The sequence below is a fragment of the Danio rerio genome, chromosome 17 (assembly GCF_049306965.1).
Source record: "Danio rerio strain Tuebingen ecotype United States chromosome 17, GRCz12tu, whole genome shotgun sequence".
In the NCBI taxonomy this organism is placed as follows: Eukaryota; Metazoa; Chordata; class Actinopteri; order Cypriniformes; family Danionidae; genus Danio; species Danio rerio.
Genome location: NC_133192.1, coordinates 15461154 through 15480866, shown reverse-complemented (window position 1 = coordinate 15480866; position 19713 = coordinate 15461154).

Here is a 19713-nt window from a genome sequence, read left to right as displayed (position 1 = left end):
ATATTTTCTTTAAATCTTAATCTACAAATGCATTTTTCTGTGGTGTGTTCAAATATTTCAGTTTCAGCTCATATTCTGTGAAAATGGCCTGTGGATTAGAGTGTTTATGGCAGACATGCACTTAAAACCTAAAAATTGCAGTATTATACGTGTCAGGCCAGTAGTTGGAGGTGTCACTTTGTAAAATATGGTCCTGTATGTCGTTATTGTTGATTAAGTTGTCGTGTAGATGTGCGTAGGATGTCACATATTCAAAAAATTGTATGATTTAAATGGTTTTGTGTTGTTTTGGTTTAGTTACAGATTCTATCATGTCAGATGTGCCTTTTAAACTTTTATTTTTTAAGAAGAGGAATTTCCTTCATTCATTTTCTTTTCGGCTTAGCCCCTTTTTTAATCAGGGGTCATCACAGTGGAATGAACCGCCAATAAGAGGAATTTATTTAATTTATTTTAATTATTTGTTATTCTAAAATATATGATTTATTAAACTAAAAAAATGTGAATAAACGTTTTATTTTGCTTATAAAATAATTGGCAAGTAAAGCATTTAATTAAGAGGGAGATTAAAAACTTTGTTTTATAAAAGAATCATAGTCCTTTCTTGGAGTAATATTTTCTTTAAATATTAATCTATAAATGTATTTTTCTGTGGCGTGTTGTTCTGTTCAGAAATACTTCAGTTTAAGCTTATATCCTGTAAAATTCGCTCATGGATAAGAGTCTTTAAATGGCAGGCATGTACTTAAAACCTAAAAATTGCTGTATTACATGTGTCAGGCCAGTAGTTGGGTATGTCACTTTGTAAAATGTGGTCCTGTAGGTTGTTATTGTTTATTGTGTTGTTGAGTACCTAAACAAAACTATAAACTGATAATTTAGAAAAAATATTTATAATTTAGAAAAAAGGAATGGCTAAACAACGATTTTCATTTTAAAAGCAATGTTGTGTTTGTTGTCTTTATTTAAGTGTTTTCTCCAACCCTGGCTCATTCTGAAAACATAGCCTTACATACATTTCTGGAGAGCGCCAAATGCATCCCAGGAGCTACATTTTTTGCATTTTTTTTAATCCACCAGAGGCCACTGTGTACGCTTTTTGAGATCTCAAATTTCTCTTACATGTGCCATTTGTGCATGTTGTGCTCAAGTAAATCCATCAGAGGCCGCTGTCGACTGACTGACTGATCAACCGATTCTCCCACCCACCACTTTCCCTTGATTGACCCGCCCACTCAGTTCCCTATTTTAAAACTCGATCCAGAAAAAGAAAAGCCCTCTGATTTTTACTATGTTTTCAGATTTTACCACATTCTCACCCTTTTATTTACTTGTTTATTTTATTTTTTGGATTTTGTTTTAGTCTTACCTGCTTTTTTGGAACTGTTCATCGCCAGACTCGAACTCAGTCGGCATAGTCAACTCTTTTCTGTGTCTCAAGTCCACTGACTTGCGCTTTGAGCCTCTGGACAAACTGGTAACAGCAGGAAAGCAGTCCAGAGTTTGGCTGTCAGCTGCAAGTGCAAAAAAGAACAGTGTCATCCCGCCCTGTAGCCTTCATTTAAAGTCGAAATGCAGCCATACATACTTCTAGCTTCATAATTCACGATCTTTATATGTATATAGAGCTACTTTTCAGAATAAGCCTATGTTGGTTTACTCGATTAATGACTGTGTAATTGCAAACTTTTTAAAGAGCAATTCATTTAATATCATATAATTATTTATTACTCTGAAAAAAAGGATGTATTTCACATTATGTACAAAATAATTGGACCACAAAACCAGTCAGTGAACCAGTGGATCCTTTGGTAAATTGAGATCTATGGATTATTCTAATCTGACTAAATAAGCTTTAAATTGATGTATAATTTATTCAGGAAAGGACATTATTTGACAGATAGAACTATCTATTTGATCCTTACAATTTTTAGATTTTACCAGAAATCTGTGAAACATACAGTAAGACTAGTAATTTTTTTTCTTTTCTTTTAAAGTGTGTGTGATTATAAACACTTCAGTTTCAGTTCATATTCTGTGAGAATTTCTTAGGGATTAGGATAAATCTAAATGGCTGGGATGTACTTTAAAACAAACAAAAATAATTTAATAAAAAGCTAGTAAATTTAGTGATTTTTGTATTTTTAGAGTGTTTTATAGCTGTCTGGCAAGTTTGATTTTGCACATATATGTATAATTTATAAATAATTTATAAATAAGATTATAAAAATAACAGATAACCTCACCAACGCTGTGGTTCGACACACACACACACACAAACAGGGGTAGGATTTAATAGGAGCGATTCATGAGCTAACAAAGGGAGATCTGTGTGGTTTACCAGGTGAACCCGCTGGGTAAAAGCATTTGTTTGAGCATCATCAGAGCGATAAATTACCCACAAGGCTCGCAAAGTGTTCAGTTCCATCACACTTACAGGAACTGTCCTCGTCTGCGGCCTCCAGCACCTCACGTCCAAACACTCGTCCTCTAATTGTACCAACTCTGGTGCTCCTTACTTATCTCTTTTATTTCCTCCTGACCTGCACAACTTTCCTTTCTGTCTCCCTCGTTTTCTCTGTTTTACATGAAAACCGAAGCATAAAACCGGTTTACATAAATACAGGTTTGTAACCTTTGGTTGCTAAAATAAGTCAGCGTTTGTTGGATTTTTTATTTTTATTTCATTCAGCACACTTTCTATGTCTATATACTGTATGTCTACGTTGTTTATAATGAATGGTATTTGAATTTAAGTTTAATTTATTAACCCTATCAATGACTAGAATACACAAGACATGTCACTCATATTGAATGGGGACAAGTGTAATGGTCAATTGCGAATGAAGCCCCGTCTACTAGTACAGAGCCAATCATCGATCGCTTTAGACTGATGTTTCTCTAGGAGAGAAGCTCGGACAAGACGTGTGCTATAACGACAGTTTGTTGGTCAAAAAACGCACTGGAATCTCAGCGAATGCTTGCTCCACAGACATAAGATATATATTTACATATCACATGGTTTTGTAATCGGTATGAAATGAACGCAATGTACAGTCTGTCTTGTCAAGCGTACATCACATGACAGCAACTACTCAAACGCCCACAAACTAGTGAACAAAGAGTTGCTGTAATTTCTGGAGGGGATTCGCCATCAAGACTAAGTTGTGAGTTACTTCTGAAGACCAACGTGATCTGATGAAACATTATCCAGAGGCAGTGTTGCCAACTATTTCCAATAAAAAGGCACTAAGCTCTGCTCAAAAAATATCGATAAATGTTGCTAGATTACGCCATTCGTCAATACATCAACTACAAAAGAAATGCAAATATTACTGATGCCATCAAGTCCAGCAGTTTTTGTTTAGCAGCCTATGGTTAATAACGGGGTATTTATATTTACACTACGCTTTATATATGCATGTCAATTTAATTAAATGTGTTGTTTGAGTACAGTATATCGATATAGATGTATAATGAATTTGCAGTAATCTCATAATACACTCATACAAGTTCCAAAACTGTCACTAAAATCTCTCTGATTGTGAACAAGTAAAGAATAAACGGCCAATTTAAATTGTTAAATTTAAAACTATGGAGAAGCAGATCGGCTTGAATGTAACATTACAAGTAAAATACTTCTCGCTGGCGCACAGAGGGGTAATCTGCTCTCAGGTTGCTGGTGGGAGAGACTGGGCTGTCTTTGAGTGCTCTGAGGCAGGGGAGGGGCTGACGGCATCACCCACAGCTCATTGAGAAGAGTTGGAACAATAGAGTACGAACACGAGAGTCTATAAAAAATCTCCAGTAGCACCAAAAAAGTTGCTAGTCGCTTTTTTGAAAATTTGTCGCTAAAGGGATCTGAAAAGTCCTTAAACATAGCAACAAAGTGGCTAAGTTGGCAACATTGTCCAGAGGATGATGATGTGTAACATGGCCATACATAAGGTTATTGTAGTGAGCTTTGAGTGCTCTTGCGCATTAGCAAAAATGCAGATTTTGTTTGATTCGAACATTTAGAAACTAAACCTTTGAGACGGTTGTTGTTAATTTTATTTGTGACTCCAAATATGAAATGTAATTGTAAGCTTGGCAAACATTTTTGGAGCATTTGATGTTTCTAAATTCAAACTGAATGCCCGAGGCCTGTTTCAAAGATGGCCGCTGAGTGAAATGACTTGCCTTAAAGCAATGATCTCAAACTCCATTCCTGGAGGGCCGCAGTTCTGCATAGTTTAGCTCCTGCCACCACCAACTCACAACAGCTTAATAGTCTCTAGTAGTCTTGAACACCTTGATTATTTATATCAGCTGTGTTTGATTAGGGTTGGAACAAAACTGTGCAGAGCTGCGGCCCTCCAGGAATCGAGTTTAAGATCTATGCCTTAAAGGGACATTAACCCTATATAAATATTTGGTCACTTTAAAGGGTAATTAAAGGCTCTTTATTGAAATACTCATTGGACAAACCGAGAAGAGTTACTGCACAGTTTTTTAGTTTTTTTTTTTTTAGTTTTATCACCTAAAAACATATATTGTAAGGGTTAATTGTTATACAATACATATTTTCAGATTTTTGGTAGAAAGATTCAGGTAGAAATAAAAGTATTTGCTTTCAACAATTTTTTTTTTGTACAAATGCAGTTTAATGTTAGATGCATGTTCTAACAAATTCTATTAAAAAATCTTTAATTGTATAGTTTTTTTTTAAATATTTTCTGACTGTTTTGTAATATTTAAGGATATTTAAAGGATTTGCTTCAAACTTAAATGTTTTTTTGTTTTTTTTTACACTGCGAAAAATCAAATGCCTTAAATTTTCTTTAGATAATAAATGTTCATTATGGATCAGTTGACATTTCTATGTAGGGTTTGCATGTTCTCCCTGTGTTTGAGTGGGTTTCTTCCAGTGCTTTCGTTACCCCCACAGTCCAAAGACATGCGGTATAGATAAAGTCTTAGTTTGTTTTAATTTGGCTGCAATAAAAGTGACTTTTTAAAATAAAGGTTAAAGATCAATATTGTTAGTCAAGAAACAGCTAGTTAAATGATTATACTGTCATCACAAGAAAGACAAAAGAAATTCATTATTAAAACAATTTTGTTTAAAAACAGCACTTTGAATATGTTTGAAAGTATGTACAATTTTAATGGAGGGCAAATAATTTTGTCTTCAACTTTTAAAAACTATAAAAAAAAAATTACACTCTGATTGCCTGTGTAACTAGTTTTAATATAATCACCATCTATAGGCTACAATTTAGCACTAGACTAAAAATGTACAGCATCTTGTAATATTTGTGGAATGTAGTGGAAATACCAGTCTAGCCCCTTCTGACCCTGTGTCCATTACAATGGACATCGCATGTCAACCCATGTTTTTGTGGTTCTTGTGCATTTCATCTAATTTAAAGCCTACAGTCTATGAGAGATTGTCATCCAATCAAATGGTGGTAAGGCTTGGCATGTTGTAATTTAAAAAAAATCCACTACACTGAAAAGCAGCATGGCATCACTTCACCCCAGACACAGACATAAGCCACATTTATAATGTTTTTATTCAGATTTATAGATTTGTTTGCCAATAGCTCATACTGTAGATTGTATGTAAAAAAAAGAGGGATTACGCTTACCAATTAAAGTTTAAAATCTTGGTAACACTTTACAATAAGGTTCATTAGTTAATGCATTTTCTAACATGAACTAATCACGAACAACACATGTAAAGCATTTATTAATCATAATTGAACATTTACTAATGCATTATTAAGATTTAAGTCCATGCTTGTTAACATTAGTTAATGCACCATGAGTTAACATGAACTAACAAAGAACTACTGTATTTTCATTAACTAACGTTAACTAACATGAACAAATACAGTAGTAAATGCATTGTTTATTGTTTGTTCATGTTAGTAAATGCATTAGTTAACTTTAATTAATAAACCTTATTGTAAAGTGTGACCAAAATCTTTATGATGTTTTTTTCAAATATATCTGTCCATTAGGATGGACAATGGGTTCAAAATCTGTTACTGAAAGTAAATCTCCAGTAATACCGATTGAACTTTTTTATATAAGTGAAGTTTATTTATGAACTAATTTCGAGAGGATCACATGCTTATGAATGCTTGCGGCTGGTCCTGCATTATCCAATTTATGATCCACCAATCAGACGATTCCTAAGCCACTATAATTATCCAAAGTTCATAACAGCCATCTTCTCTTTGAAGAATCCCTCCCCATACGGTGGCCTAGTGGTTAGCACTGTTGCCTCACAGCAAGAAGGTCACTGGTTCTAGTCCTTAACAAGCCAGCCAACGTTTACACGTTCTCCCCATGCTCTCGTGGGTTTCCCCCCAGTTTCCTCCCACTGTCCAAAAACATGCAACTTAAGTTAATTGACTAATCCAAATCTGCACCATAGACATGCTCCTAGTAAGAAGTTATCTCTTTAGAGCAATCACTATCTGTTCATTAGCTACTACAGCAGGGTAGTTCTTGAGATCTACCTGAGCTCAAACTCCCCTTTTGCCTTGCAAACGGGAGGGAACCCTGTGCTTAAGGGTCTTATGAGCTCAGGGCTCTCTCTCGGGACGGCATGCCAAACAAGCTTTATAATCAATCATCAGCTAAGTGTGAACTCTTGAAAAAAGACTATATCGATGTACTAATCATATGCTGTTTCAAATGCAGAATATACAGATCTTGAAGTTCTTGAGCATATTAGCAGATGGAAATATATGTGGACATTATTATGATGAAGATACATTTTGCTATAAACAAGGTGCAGTCTGTACAACAAAAACCTCAAAATGAAAGTAAAAATGTTACATTATTGATGTTTGTGATTTTAAAAATAAATTTCAAGATTTTACCAGCAATCATGTATGGTTTTTATATTTTATGTGGGTATAATATTCAGGAAGTACAATTGGTCTGATCTGATGTCCATTGAAATGGACAAAAATAAACTTAAAGGGTGTTGAATTGTTATTATTATAATTTGCTCTGATTTATAGGAGCCTCAAGAACTGTGAAAACATACTTTTACATTTTTCAGAAACCTGGAACCTAATTGGGTCTGAACAGGCTAGACAAAGATCATTTTACTTGTAAAACGCCATTACAAAATACAATCAATCGCATTAGTGTACATGCACCCTTATTCCTGCTCATTCGTTCTCATCTGAAGGCGTTGCTCTGAGGTAGCGCTTTCTGCTTTGCTCTGACTCAGAGAAAACACTCATCTGTTTAGATTGAGTTCTGACACCCGGCTCTCCATCCACATTAACACCTGCAAAGCTCCCAGCAGAGCCCGAACACACGCACACACAGAGACACACACATGCATACAGCACCACAGCAGCTCCAGCCCCTCTCTATCCGACAGCAGGCCAGCTTTAGCATGCTTACATTAACACCTTGAGCCGCCCGAACAGCCCAGGCCTGTAATCGGCTCGCTGCTGTTATCTAATGTGGGTCATTAACTTCCTGCTGTCAGACCAAACGAGGGAATTCACTCAGCTGCACACCCGCACTCCACTTCTCATCTCCCTCCGAGTCAATCAGCCTCTGAGAAAGATGGAGATGAGAGGGATGGGAAAAAAAACACCAAAAAAAAAAAAAAAACGAGTGACAGAACAAACGAAGAAAAGATGGCACTTTCGTGACATTCACAGAGAACAGATGCAAGAAGCAAGAAAAACAAAAGGACAAATGATTGATGAAAGTAAAAGAAGATGAACAACGACAAAATATATAAAGTGAAAAGTGATCAGTGCCTCAAACTCAAAAAGACATTTTAACAATGCTCTTTGCAACAAAAACATAAAGAAAAGAAGCAGGTGAACAAGAAAGAAAGAAAGAAAGAAAGAAAGAAAGAAATAAAGAAAGAAAGAAAGAAAACTATGAATAAGAAAAATAATAGAAAAGAAAGCATGAAAGAATAAAAAAAGAAAGAATTTGTTCATTCATTCATTTTCTTTCAGCTTAATCTCTTTATTTATCAGGGATTATCATAGTGGAATGAACCGCCAACTTATCCAGCATACATTTTACACAGCTGATGCCCTTCCAGCTCTAACCCATCACTAGGAAGCATCCCCACACACACTAATTCACTTTCATACACTAGGGACAGTTTTTAGCTTACCCAATTGACCTATTGACCTTATTCTCCGCAGACGAGCGGGTGCTGTTATTTGAATCTTTTTGGCACGAGACTTCCGGTCTCATTCACTTCCATTCATTTTTAGACATTAAAAACTGCTCGTTTCGCTGTTTGATGTTGCAAACTGATATTTTCTTATTATATTATTCTACTTGGTCTGTATAGTCATGCAAACATTTGTTTGTAGAGCAAGTAGTTTGACCGTTTTTTGCCGTTTATTATTCCTTGTCATTTCTCCCATAGGCGACTGAAACGGAAGTTCTAAGACAATCACGAAAACAGGCACACTTCCGCATTTTAGAATAAGGTCAATACCACGTCTTTAAACTGTGGGGGACACCCACTGCGCCACAATGTCAAAATTTTGAACTTTCTTTTAACGAACATTCACACTATTATACTATTATCTGATTCAAATAACAACCATACCTTGATTTCACTAAACTGGATATTTTTTCCTTTTTGAAAGTTTTTTTTCCTTTTATATTAAAAGGCCAGACTCTGATTAAATATTAAATATGATCTTTTTTTTTTTTTGGCAATAATCTATTGCAACAATACATAATATCTAATATTATGGTCAAAGTAAAAATAAATAAATAAATAAGCATGTAAATTTTACTTATTCATCCAATCATTCATTTTCCTTTGGCTTAGTATCTTTATTTATCAGGGGTTGCTAGAGCGGAATGAACCCCCAACTTATCCAGCCTATGTTTTACACAACGGATGCCTGGGAATACCCAGCGGAGTACTGGGAGACATCCATACACACTCATTCAACACACGTTTATACACTACAGCCAATTTAGTTTACTCAATTTACCTATAGCGCATGTCTTTGTACTGTGGGGGAAACCAGAGCACCCGGAGGAAACCCACGCCAACACAGCGAAAACATGCAAACGTCACTCAGAAATGTCAACCAGCCATGCCTCAAACCAGCAACCTTCTTGCTGTGAGGCAACAACGCAAAACACTGAGCCACTGTGTTGCCCCATTTTCCTTATTACTAGAATGCAATATTTAAATAACTGTCTTAGACTGGCTCTAAATGAGATTCTGACTTATTTGTTTTTCCAAATGGCCTCTATGGTCAGTTGTTGCTTATGCAGTTCAGCTTGACCCTAAAGAAGTAATTTTCTGACACTTTCCCTATTTAAACAAGATTGAACCAGAATCGAATATGAGAATCAGTGTGAACCCCTGGATAAATGAAATATTCAGCAGCTGGATTGCTTCAGAGGATGTTTAGACATTTATCTATAAACAGAATCCCAAATGCACTCGTCTTTTGTCTTTCAGTCAGGGCTCTTGGGCAAAGGTTGTGTTTACTGCTTTCTGAGCAAGCATTTGAGGGACTGCTGAAAATGATCCATGGGTTAAAGTAATGCTTTCACAATAGTTTGAGTAACCTGCAGAAATCACCTCTTTCATGGCAATGCAATATTGCTCTATAGATCTGAGGAACTGTGAGCTGGAAGAAGTCTTTTCTCAAATATCTTCAGCTCAGGGTCAGTGACTCTGAATGAATATAAAATCTTCAGAGCTGCTTTTGTACCAATGTTTATGCTACAGTATATATAATAGGTATACTGGATTCCACCACATATATAGGTCACATATAGCACAGGTTGAAAGGACGCTAAAGTTAGCCCACCGTTAAACTAGATACTATTGAGCTCTAAAGAATCACAGTTGAACTGTTGTTGATTTTTGAGGTCATTCACCATTATATGTTGTGGATTTTGGTGTAATAAATAAATGTTTTTACTTAGCAAGTGTGGGTAAACTGAGTTATAATATTTCCGTTTTTAGTTTTTTCATCAGACAAAAAAAAATCCTGACAAAGGCTGTACAGCTGTATTTAACGCTAAAACTGCAAAATAAAAAAACTACAATAATTTATAGTAAATATAGTGTTACTTATAGTGTTTTTGAACCACAGTAAACAAAAAAAAAAAAAATAGTTGTGCTAATTGTATAGCCCTAGCTCTGGTATTGCTACAGTACAAGCAAATGACCCATTACTGTACTAAGTTCTCTGTAAGTTTATATATACACTACAAAAATAAAATATTTGCAACACTCCAATAAATTAAATTAAAGTTATGTATAAAAAACTCTCAACAATCCAAACAATATTGTTGGAGCAGATTTTGAGAGCACTAGAATCTGATTTATGGCATGCTTTTATTTAAAAAAATAATAATTTAGAGGTGTCCTATAAAAAGATTACAAACTGTACATATAATAATAGTTTGTTAATATGGTGTGAAATAGTTCATTAGAATCAACTCTCTCTAAACTTCATCCTTCTTAGAGTCTATTCTACTTTGATTGGTCAGATAACCTCGCCAGTGATTTGTTTATTTTTTTCTGCTTACAAAGTCTGCCATGTAAATGGCAAATACACCATGGCATTACTGCAATTCACTCTTAAAACAAATAATAGAAGAGGGTTCCGATTGGTTTAATGCATGTTACACACGAAACACAACCATAAATCATTCATTCATTCATTTTCCTTTGGCTTAGTCCCTTTATTCATCAGGGGTTGCCACAGTGGAATGAACCGCCAATTTATCCAGCATATGTTTTATGCAGCGGATGCCCTTCCAGCTACAAACCAGTACTGGGAAACACCCATACAGTCTCACATATGCTACGACCAATTTAGTTTATTCAGTTCACCTGTACCGCATGTCTTCTTGCTGTGAGGCGACAGTGCTAAACACTAAGCCACCGTGTCGCCCACCCATAACTCATGAAAAGAATAAGCACAACCCTTTTAGACCATGCGCCTGATGCACCAACTATTTTTCCCCTATATTTAAAATAGCATTCAGGGCGTACTCACACTATGCTATCCAAACTGTGCCCAGCCGCATTTCCCGATTTGTTTGAGAAGTGCTCTGAATCAATTGGCCAGCCCTGGACGAGGAAGAGTTGTGCTAGAGTACGTTGACTTCTGTTTTGGCGCGGTACACTTGTAGTGTGAGTACAAAGTACACCTAAGCCAGAAACTGAAGACGCAATGTCATTTAGATGACTGTTTGTTTTGGATTTATTAATCATCTTTTTATTTTCAATGAACACAAACTGTCGTGGTTTATTAAGGGTGCAAACCCCTCGCTGCACATCAGCTACACCTTCAAGAAACCTCATAATACCTGCAGCACGAGGACTTTTTTAATAATTTATGAGCGTCGAAAATGGTGGATCTGTTCGGCAAAGTAATTGACTGCATATCACTGCATCCCAAAACCCTTAATTATAATACATAACAACATAACTAAAGCAATGTCCACTGTGCTGAGCGAGAGTGCTTCTCTTTCTGTTAAACTGAACAGTCACGTCATCGATGATGTAAGCGTGCTCAGGTCAAGGCAACTGTATCAATTGTGAGTGGGCCCTTAGTTTCATTTAACATTTAGCTCAAATAGCAAGTAGATTCAGACATGCCATAAGTGCACCTGCGCTATGCGCCTTAGACGATGTGCTTAGATCATTAAAATAGAGCCCTGTATGTTCCTAAAAGGAACATTTAGGCGACAGTTAAAACTTCTGTTATAATAGAAACAAAACACATAGGATAGAGGCGGATGTTTGCAGTGCTTTGAATTATGGGTGTATTTTCTTCATTGCATTTTCATGTTTCTCTTAATACTGCATGTGCAACAGTTTAGAGAGCATAAAATCTCTGTTTTAATGGAAAAGCTAAGCAGAACGGAATGAAAAAGAAATGTCAAGAACACGACAAGGTGTCAGACAGAGTGAGACAGAGGTTTGCTGAAGCTGGGTCTGCAGAGATAATGTGGCCAAGAATTTGCCTTGAGAGACTAAGTGGCGGCTTTGTTTTTTTTTCCTGGCCACTGCTGGCTACGTTTAAACTAAAGTTATTAAGAAGCTGAATAATTCTTCGATTTTGCCAAAAGCAACAACATCAAGCTGTTCAAGCCCTAATTAATTTTTTAGCCACCTATGTGATTTGTTTACCTCCGGTGGAGAAATGTTTCATTCAGGCAAAAGTTCATTTCTTGGAATTAAGAGCAACTTGAGAACCGCACGTATAAATTATCTTGTTCCCACCATCGAGGGTTTAATATGGCATTCAGAACACAGTATTGTGATTCATAAAAGCTTTATGCAAGCATGCATTGTTATTGATGTGGCTTGATTATAGTCCGGAGAGGATGTGCGTACAGGAAGAAACGGATAACAAGGATGGAAATCTAGTATTGATTTTGTATGTATGAAGGTGAATAAACCTTCCCACGTACATTGATTCGAAAGGAAACAATGGTTTGAATGGATAATCAGGGGTGTTTTGTTTATTTGATTTTTTGCTCACCGTGATTTAGACTGTATTATTTTCATTTTCAGACGTCTTAATTTGTGAATAAAGATGTTTTGTTTTTGTGTTTTGTCTAGTCGCTCCTGGAGCTCAAGAACAGTGACTGATGTGTGATTAATTGACAATGAATGAAGGAGAACAAAATAAATAACATCAAAGCGTTTATTCAGCTCACGCACATCCGCAGACAAAACAAAAAACAAGTGCAGGTGGGGCTGACAAATGTTCTACTGCATGTCTCAGATGTGAAATGGATTAGTTTCTCAGGTTTTCAAGATTTTTCCCCCATTAGTAAATCCCACAAGTAAAACTTTCTCCCAGAATGTTTTTGTTCATGTTTTTTGAAAAAAATGGAAATACTTTTCCTTGGAAATTTCATCATTGCAGAGTCTTTTAATGCTTTTGTTAACTGAAACAAAGTCCTTTAGGCTCTTATTCTTTGCATGCATAGACAGCTGTTTTCTATTGAGTACAAGGGTTGGGTTTCGTAAGTAAAAACTTAATTTATCTTCTCCATAGAGAAAGTGATTTTACAATAATGACTAAATCTAAATTTTAACGACTAACAACTACAGTACGTGTTTTGTAAACAATTGTGTGTGTTACTGGAATGTGTTAACTAAAACTTCTTTACCCATAATGCTGTGAAGAAAGTTCCACCAATTAGAAAAAGCCATGAAGCTCACCCCACCCTCTGTCTCAGCAGGGTGTTTTCACACCTTTAGTTTAAAAAAGTGAGAAAAGTGGGTGAGTCCAGCTTTGTTTAAGTTAGAGTGTTGAGTGGCGAAAGAGGAAAGGTTTGCATGAAAAGGGGAGTTTCAATGCATGCATATGCTGATTTTTAGAGCGGCAAAACAGACACAGGAGATAAACAGTGACTAAGGCCCTATTTACACTAATATGTTTTAGTTTTAAAAATGCACAAGTTTTGCTACGGTTTTGCCATCCGTCCACACTACTTCGGACTTTTTGAGCGCTGAAAACGGAGCGTTTTGAAAACAGTGAAGTGGCTGTTTTCATTCTAAAATGTTGCTACTCCTTGTCAGTTTGGATGGAGGAAAAAAGAGACATCTGAAAACGGAGGCGGGGCTACATGCATTCTCCTATTTAATTGGGGCTTTTTCCTCAATATTAAGTAGCCTACACACAGATCAGTCCTGCATCCTCTCCTTGTGAGTTCAGACTTTGCAAGTTTGAAATGGAAAACAAACTCCCGAGTACACATCGGGTAAATCTTCACAGGAAAAAGTGTAGACTACTTTATAACCTCATTCACATCACTCTGGCTACGCTGTTTCACATAAATTGAAAACATAATTAAAGAAACTGATATTTTCATTTTGATATTGGCAACTTAACAAACACCAAAAATGTTGAGGCATCGTGTAGCTACATATTTATATGTGCGTCATCCTTACTCTATGCATATTAATAACAAAACAGAGCCTATAACATTACTGCCTCCTTTCATTATCATTGAAAATACAATCCTCTTTTGCTGAACATCAGTTTCAATAATCAACAGTGACTGTTATAAAAGTATAACGTACAATAAGTTTACACAATATAGGAAACAAAAGCAATCGATCAGTCAATATACAGATGGGTGACGGGTGTTTCATTTTTAAATTGGTCGACTTTATCTGTAGTTTGGCACTTTCATTCAGGAATATTTTATGCATGCCTCCCATGACAAGCGAGACATTGGATGCGAGTATGAACTGCTGGAAGAGTGCTGTTTTGATGGAATTTGATATCACATGCTGTACAAGAGGAAAAATCCCTCCACATTTCTTGGTAGATGCAGAGACTCGGTAGGTGCAGAGAATAGTGTCAAACAGTAATGTCTACATAGACTACTCTGTCACAAAATGCGGTGAAAATCTTACAAGACCAGTTTAAAAAATGTGTTTACATTTGGAGAGCAACATTTAAAGATCTTTCAGTCTATAACATTGTAATTATATTAACTTACTGTAAACTTAGTAGCTAAAAAATTTTGACTAAAGTATGTCTTTAAAAAGTGAAAAAGTACTGCTGATGGTACGAACTAACTTTGCCTCTGAATAATCATAAACAAACACGAACTGGAACTGCGTCTTTTTTTTTGAAAGGAGGCAAGTTGCAAATCCAGATTTCACCATTTCCAGGTTCTAAAAGCTTATGGGTGTTGTGATGAGTCAGAAGGCATTGAATCCATTTGCAAGCTTTATTAAAATCACACATACAAACAATAACAAAGGGCAATCCAGGAGTCAAAACGAGGGACAGGCAAGAGGTCAAAGGCAGGCAGATATCTTACTTCGTGAGAATAACAGGCTGGAGATCAGGGGCAGGCAGATGTCCTTCTTAATCGTAGAGTCGAGCAAAGGGTCAGAAGTACAGATCAGTCCGGGATGTGGAGTATAGAACGCTCAGAAATGACAGCAGGGCAAATCAAGACTTCGCAAAGAACCAGAGCGTGAGTGTGGTATATATACGCTGAGCTGATGAGAGGCACCTGGACCGCAATCAGTGCCAGGTAGCAGGGCTTATGGGAATTTGAGTCCGTGAGTCGAATTAGATTTCGGGCGATGGCTCCCTCTGGTGGTGCACAAGAGGATTGGCATCGCCCTCATTTACAACAATGGGTAACAAATGTTCCTTACAAAGATATTTTTGTTGCGTGTTAGCAGACCACTGTAATCCACACATGTGGGTTCATACGCCAGATGCGCTCTCAAAGCGGGGAAATGGAAAAAAAAAAACGTTGTTTTGGCACATTTATCAAAACAACACTGACGACCCATGTTTCCAAACAATTCTTCTTCTTCCACTTGTTTTAATTACAGTTGGCAACCCAACGTGTCACCTCTCTGCTGTTTGAACACTGTAACAGGTAAAAACAGTCCTCGAAGCTATCATGCATATTTATTAAGTTGTACTCAATCACAATAGAGCGCGCTGATTGGTTTGAACCAAGTCTTTCTCATGAATTGATGATAAAAAAAAAACTCAAAGACTTTGTACTGGCTGGTAGACATCCAGTCTCCATGCTGGAATTTACACAAGGATCTCATCGCTGTGACGTGGCTTCAGAATTTATTTTCAAACCAGAAAAACGAATTTGCTCGAAATAACACAAATGGATTATATATATGTCTTAATAGTGTTTTAGCAATGTGGGACATATATATGACTGTCATCATCTCAAAAAATAGCCAAAAATTTTCAAATCTTTAAAAACTTCCTGAAAATCAGCTTCCCACATTAGCTCACAAATATTAGCTCATTTACATAATTAAACGGCAACAATTTCAACAAACTAGATTTTATGGAAGCTCTGAATGTTCATTTATACATCACCAGCAAGATTATGGAGGCCTGAAAACACAAATATTTTAAAATCGCAGTTTTTTTTTTGCTAATTTTTTAAAAGCGAACACCATTGGCATACAATCGTCTCAAACATGATTTAATTAACACACATTTTATTAAACATTCAATATATATTGAGTAAGTACTTCACTGTTACAACTACATTACATCACTGTATGTGAATATTTCACATTTATTTTTATGATCTCATTTGGACATTTTTGTATGGTTTACACTTCCCTAATGAGCGGAAGGTAGGGGGTGGGATTCGGGGGCATGCCTCCTTTTAAAAAAAATTTCAACTTTATATGAATTAAATTGATCTAGCTGTTTTTCTGACAATACAAAAATAGTTACGTTTCCATGTGAGATCGACCTGAATAATTCACATGAAAATGTTGCGATATATTTAAATGATGCAGATTGAAGGCTTTCAGTGAATTAAAACTTTGTTCTCACTATATTCTTAGCAAAAATCTACTTGTAAAACATTCATTCATTCATTCATTCATTCATTCATTCATTCATTCATTCATTCATTCTCTTGTCGGCTTAGTCCCTTTATTTATCCGGGGATGCCACAGCAGAATAAACCGCTTACTTATCCAGCACGTTTTTACGCAGCGGATGCCCTTCCACCCGCAACCCATTTCTGGGAAACATCCACACACACTCATTCTCTACGGACAATGTAGCCTACCCAATTCACCTGTTCCGCATGTCTTTGGGGTGTGGGGGAAACTGGAGCACCTGGAGGAAACCCATACGAACGCAGGGAGAACATGCAAACTCCACACAGAAACACCAACTGAGCCGAGACTTGAACCAGCGACCTTCTTGCTGTGAGGCGACAGCACTACCTACTGCGCCACTGTGTCACCTACTTGTAAAACATTGAATGCAAAACAATTATGCAGAAGTTTATTCACCTCAGGCTAAACTTATTTATATGTCATTTACATTATTTATAATGTTTATATTAACAAAATGTTGAACTGTTCTTTCAATCAAAACATATATAAACAAAAAATATAACAGACTCCAAAATTTGATCTCGTTGCTTAAATAATTTTAAAAATGAATGTTGACAGCAGAGTTTTACACAGAAATCTGTTCTATTCACCTTTTATGATGATTAAAATGAATTAATATCCTTCTTAAAAATGTGTTTTGTGACCCTTTTAATTTGAGTACTGTGAATGGGATAATTGAGTCAGTCTCAAAAAATGTTATTTTTACAGCAGGGGTCACCAATCTCGTTCCTGGAGGTCCGGTGCCCCGCAGGGTTTAGCACCAACTTGCCTCAACACACCTGCCTGGGTGTTTCAAGTATACAGACCTTGATTAGCTTGTTCAGGTGTGTTTAATTAGGGTTGGAGCTAAAATCTGCAGGACACCGGACCTCCAGGAACAAGTTTGGTGACCCCTGCTTTACAGTAACTGTCATTTACAATGCTTCACCTGCAAAACCTTCCTATATAAAATTATTTAAAAGGAAACAATGGTTTAAAGTGACGATAAAGGGGTGTTTGTTTAGTTAATTCGCAATTGTTTTTGGCAGAGGTGACCAAGCCTGTTCCTGGAGATCTACCTTCTTGCAGATTTCAGTTGCAGCCCATATCAAACACCTGCCTGTAATGATCTGCTGTTCAGGTCTTAATTAATTAGTTCAGGTGTGTTTGATTAGGGTTGGAGCTGAACTCTGCAGAAAGGTTGAGCTCCAGGAACAGGGTTGAGAATGGTAATGTCTAGAGGGGATACAGCTGCAGATACACATGCCAATATAGCATCATTTTTGTAACACTGTATACCAATAACTAATATTTTTACAGTACTGTGCCAGTTTACTTTAGGGTTGGGGTGGAGGTAAGTGTTAATAAAATATAATTTATTGGGTAATTTAATAAATAACATAATACTCAGTACAGGTTGTCACGGTGGCGAAGTGGGTAGCATGATCGCCTCACAGCAAGAAGGTCGCTGGTTTGAACCTCGGGTGGGTCCGTTGGCATTTCTGTGTGAAGTTTGCATGTTCTCTTCGTGTTCGCATGGGTTTCCTCCAGGAGCTCCGGTTTCCCCCACAGTCCAAAGACATTCAGTACAGGTGAATTGGGTAAGCTAAATTTTCCGTAGTGTATTTGTGTGAATGAGTGTGTATGTATGTTTCCCAGTGATGGGTTGCAGCTGGAAGCACATCCGCTGCATAAAACATATGCTGGATAAGTTGGCGGTTCATTCCACTGTGGCAACCCCAGATAAAGGGACTAAGCCGAAAAGAAAATAAATAAATACTCAGTACAACTACTTTTTTAAGTTACTGTGACGGTTGGGTTTAGGGTTAGGGTGGGGGTAGACGTTAATAAAATATAATAAATGGAAAATTTTATAAATTATATAAATAATTCACAATATCTTCTGACTGCAACCGTATCTAGCAACAACCGTTAAGCACCCCTGGTTTATGGTATTGTTCTTTATTAAATCTTGTGCTGCTTCCTCCTGGGATGTTCATAATAATGACGTCACATGCGTTCAAATCTCTTGTCAGCAAACGATGATGCTACCTTTAATAAATAACAAGAAAATACAGCAGGGTTTGTTTACTCTGCTGAAAGAAAATGAAAAGCAAATAATTCACATCAGTTGGGTTTTTTTCACTGACAACCCACAACAGTTATTTATACATATAGTAAGATTTATATTGGTATATTCAATCATTCATTTTTCTTTGGCTTAGTCCCATATTTAACAGGGGTCACCATAGCGGAATGAACTGCTCACTATTCCAGCTTATGTTGTATGCAGCAAATACCTTTCCAGCCGCAACCCAGTATTGGGAAACACCCAAACATACACATCACAGACCCTCTCATACACTACAGACAATTTAGCTTATTCAATTCACCTATAGCACATGTCTTTGGACTGTGGGGGAAACCAGAGCATAGGTTAGAGAAAATTTTGAGTATCCCACCCGCTATGATTTTTTGGTGGCATCCATAGGCAGTTAACTTGCAAATATGACTTATCCGACATGACTTGAAAGCTCCATTGTACCTTTGTCTATTTTTTCTGACCTTCATATATTTCTTTGCTTCATAAAAAAACGTGTAATGTAGCTTTTTGTAACTGATTTGGTTCAAGGCTTAAAGCTTAAGGCTTTAACAAAGTATTTTAAAAATCCTTCCAGGAACCACATCTGCTAAAAAAAAATTGCTCTAATGCTCTTTATTTGTATCAATAACCATTATGTAACATTACCAAAAAAATGCATTGTTCTCCACAGGCAGAAGCACCACACAGATAATACTTTTCTTGGGAGACACAGCTTACAATTATCATGTTCCACACTTAAATCATTTTGTCCACAGAATAAACAGTTCATTATTTATTTACTAATGTACTGTATATCTAAGCTGGGTCATGCATATTTAACCTCTCCTAGCACAGACACTTTTCATATAATGTAGTTGTTTGCTTATTGAGTTGCCAATGTTTTATAATGTTATTTTAGTTGTATATTACTATTAATGTTTATTTGTTTGTTTGTTTGTTTGTTTGCTTGCTTATTGCATTCTTGAAAGAATTTAATCTTACTGAATGTCTTTAAATAAAATGTTACCCTTCATCTTAAAGGAACAGTTCGCCCAAAACTTAAATATCTGTCATTATTTAATCATTAAATTGTGTTTGTGTTTGTGTTTCTTTTATTAATTATTAAGAGACTTTTATCTCTGATCTGTCAACTTTTAATATTGAAAAAACAAAGTGACCTTTATTGACATTTTAGTTTGGATCCAAGTTTTAGGAATATCAAATAATAACT